Source organism: Zingiber officinale, chromosome 4A (assembly GCF_018446385.1).
Source record: "Zingiber officinale cultivar Zhangliang chromosome 4A, Zo_v1.1, whole genome shotgun sequence".
Classification (NCBI taxonomy): Eukaryota; Viridiplantae; Streptophyta; class Magnoliopsida; order Zingiberales; family Zingiberaceae; genus Zingiber; species Zingiber officinale.
Window position 1 is genome coordinate 52,154,839 of NC_055992.1, and position 4,157 is coordinate 52,158,995.

Consider the following 4,157-nt stretch of genomic DNA (forward strand, 5'->3'; position numbering starts at 1 on the left):
TATTTCTCTCCCGCACTACTAATCCAAGACTAAGTCTTGGAACAAGTTTTATTGTATTTATTTTGCAAGATTGTCTTTCTAAGATGACCCATCAAGAAGGCTACAACACTGCTCGCCCACCGCTCTTCTCCGGAGATAATTTTGAAGATTGGAAGGGTCGGATGGAGGCGTATCTCCATACTCACTTTGAAGTCTGGATGATCGTCAAAACCGGGCTTCAACTGCCAACTAACGGCGCTGGCAAGCAACTACCGTACGAGAACTGGGACGCGAACCTTATCAAAAAGGTAGAAGCAAACACAAAAGCAACGTATACACTTCAGTGTGGCTTAACAAATAAGGAACTGAATCGCGCCGGCCCATTCTCAAGTGCCAAGGAGCTGTGGGAGAATCTGATTGAGTTACACGAAGGTATTCCTGATACAAAAACAGGTAACCATGTTTTAATAAATAAATTATTTGAGCAGACTAATACTAGTCCGGCCGAGGAAGGTGTTGCGTTATTTACAGGAACAAGCAAGACGAAGAAAGAACTGAAGGCAACATGGTCCGAGTCATCAGATGAATCTGAATCGGACGAAGAAGAGCAAGCGAGCCTTTTCGCTCTACCAGTACTAGCACATGTTGCTGAAACCGAGTCCGAGTTCGAGCCCGATTCAGAAACCGAGAGCGAATCAGACACCGAGTCCGAGCGAAACCACGGATCCGTATCCGTTTCTGAAGGACCCAAAACCACTGTAAGTGCTCTAATTTCAAGTATTAGCTTAGATGATTCAGAAAATTTAATTCCTTACTTATTAAAGAAGTTGGCTAAATCCAACGTCCGGGTTAAGTCGCTCCAAAAGGAGGTAACAACCCTTAAGGAAGCGACTGACTTGAGTGCTTTAACTGAGCCAGTTCAAATTGGAAATTCGACTCAAGTCCAACAACTTGAGGAAGAAAATTCTAATTTGAAAACTCAAATTAAAGAACTCAAAGACACGTTGGAACGGTTCACCTTGGGTTCTAAGAATTTGGATCTAATTCTTGGAAAACAACGAGCCATTTACAACAAATCCGGACTTGGATTTAAGACCAAAACAAAATATAAATCATATCTGTCTCTAGTTAATAGAAATAATAGAAACATAATTCAAGCATGGGTCCCCAAGTCCAAATTGATTAATCAAGTTGGACTTGGTCAATATTGGATCCCAAAGGATCAAATACATTACCTCAATAGACCTTATCGAGGCTATGATCTAGGGGGAGCTAAAACAATTCAAATTCGAAATTAATTATTAATTATTCAAATTCAAATTAACTATTAAAATTCAAAATTCAAATTCAAAATTAATTATTAAAATGCAAAATTCAAATTCAAAATTAATTATTAATTATTCAAAATTCAAATTCGAAATTAATTATTAATTATTCAAAATTCAAATTCGAAATTAATTATTAAAATTCAAAATTCAAAATTCAAAATTCAAAATTTGAAATTAATCATTCAAAATTCAACATTCGAAATCAATTATAAAAATTCAATTTCAAAAAGTCCAAATTATTTCAAAAATCCAAAAATCAAAATAGAAGGAGGGTCCAGAACAGCTGGCAACTCCGAAATCTATTTACCCGACTGGGTAACCGAACTTAATCTACCCGAAATGGGTAAACAAGAGTAGATTACCCGACAGGGTAAGTAAGGATAGATTAAAAGGGTTAGATTTAACTTGAAATACAGTACTGGTGAAGTTTTTTGGATGATAGTAAGTTAGGAAAGCTTGGGCATCGCATGTCTAGGAAGATATGGCTTCGACCTGGTGCATTTGGCCAAGTGGAACTGACCGAAGCTACCCTTAAATGGATCCTAACTAGTTAGACCAAGGTTTAGTATTAAGTTCAATGGGTAGGACTATTTGGAAAACCTCGAAGGCATGGTTATTTTAATGAGTTCTTTATGACTCACCATAGCCCAGAAGTTTATCCAAAGAATGGTTACTTGTTGAACCCAAAGCTAAACCTGAATCTAACACAAAGTTAAACATAATCCTAAAATTGAACCTCAATTCATCTCACAAAGATTATAGAATTCCGTGATTGAAAATTTAGATCAGGTGAGATGACTAAGGAATTTAAAATTAATTCAAAATTTCTTTAAAAATCATTTCAAAATTATTTGAAAAATTCTTTAAAATTCATTTCAAAATTATTTGAAAAATTCTTTTAAAAATCATTTTAAAAATTATTTAAAAAATTCTTTAAAATTCATTTCAAAATTATTTGAAAAATTCTTTTAAAAATCATTTTAAAATTTATTTGAGAAATCTTTTCAAAATCATTTCAACTTAATTTCAAAATTCTTTAAAAATTTATTTGAGAAATCTTTTCAAAATCATTTCAAAATCTTTAAAACTTAATTTCAAAATTCTTTTTAAAAAAAAAATTTACTTGAAAAATCTTTTCAAAATCATTTGAAAAATCCCTTGAAAAATTATTTCAAAAATTATTTGAAAAAATTTGAAATATCCTCTGAATTCAAAACCCTTTTCAGAATTTATTAAATTCTTTGAAATTCTAAACTCAATTTCAGAAATTTTCAAACAAAATTTCAACTTCAGAAATTTTCAAAAAAAATTAAAAGTATTATCTTAGCTAAGTCTTTGATAAAAGTATTTTTCTTAGCTAAACTGAGTCTTGATCAAATTTTTTTTTTCTAAACTCCCTCTTTAAAAACTAAGAAATTAAAGTGTTGTGGTATCACAAACATTTGCTTAGTTACTTGTTAATGACAAAAATAACCTTATCTTAGCTAAAAGTATCTCTCAAACTAAAGGAAATGGAAATATTAAGATTAAGCATGCTTGTACTTAAGGGATCTGATACCTGATCAAAACAAATCTTAACTCATGCTTGGTCTTTAGGGCTCTGATACCTTACTAAAACAAAATGGCAAGCTATTAAACATTAAGGTTATCGCTTCTCCTTTGCCTTAAGTATTCTTGAAATTCATTTCAAAAACATGACTTAAACAACTTTTCAAAAACTTCTCCAAATTTAAAACTTTCAAGTGTCCTCTATTTAGAAAATTCTTTTTGGAATTTTGTTAGAAAATTATTTAAGTTGAAACTTTTTCGAAAATTCGTTAAGTTAAAATTTTTTTTTAGAAAATTCTTTAAAGTTTGAAAAATTTTGTTAAGCTGCAATTAACTTCTTTAAGTTGAAACTTTTCCTTGGAAATTTTCTTTAAACCTGAATATTTTTCTAGAAAATTTCTGAAGTTGAAAATTGTGTCTTGAAAATTTCTCTGTGAAAATTTTTGGAAACTCCTCAAAATAAAGTAAGTTAAAAAGAGCTCCTTTTTGCTATATCTCTTTAAGCAAAATCAATTCTAAGGTGTTGCCTTTCACTTGCTCCTTGCCTAAGTTAAAATGTTTTCTGCAAAATTCTGTCTTGAAAAGTTAAGTTTTTCAAAACTAGCTCATTTTTGATATATGGCAAAGGGGGAGAGTAGAGAAATTCAAAGAAAAATTCAAAGAAAATATTTTAAAGGGAGCTTGTATTAAGGGGGAGCTATGGCTATTAGTAAAAAATTCAAAGAGAATAACTTATATTAAGGGGGAGTTATGTTTATGCTTATCTTGCTATCACGCTTATCGTGTTTCTTGTGCTTATACATAACTGCATATTTTTTACTTAACATTGAATTTCGGTTGCCATTATCCAAAAGGGGGAGATTGTTGGTGCGGGAAACATCCGACGATCGAACCTTAGTTTTGATAATGGCAAAGGATTCAAAGTTAAGTTAGTGTGTGATCTAATACGTTTGAATAAGTGTTTCAGGAAAGTCCTAGCTGCGGTTAGGCAGGTGAAAAACCCTAAGGGGTGGTAACCCTAGGTGGAGGAAAACCCTAAGGGGTGGTAACCTTAGGTCCTAGGGGGCGGTAACCTTAGGTCCTAGGGGGCGGTAACCCTAGGTAGAGGAAAACCCTAAGGGGCGGTAACCTTAGGTCCTAGGGGGTGATAACCCTAGGTGGAGAAAAACCCTAGGGGGCGGTAACCCTAGGTCCTAGGGGGTGGTAACCCTAGGTGAAAAGTCCAGTTGGTCTGGAGGACCGGACTGGCATCAGGTAATCTCTCCTGAGGGGAGTAGGTGAGGACGCATTCCCCGTAGAGGG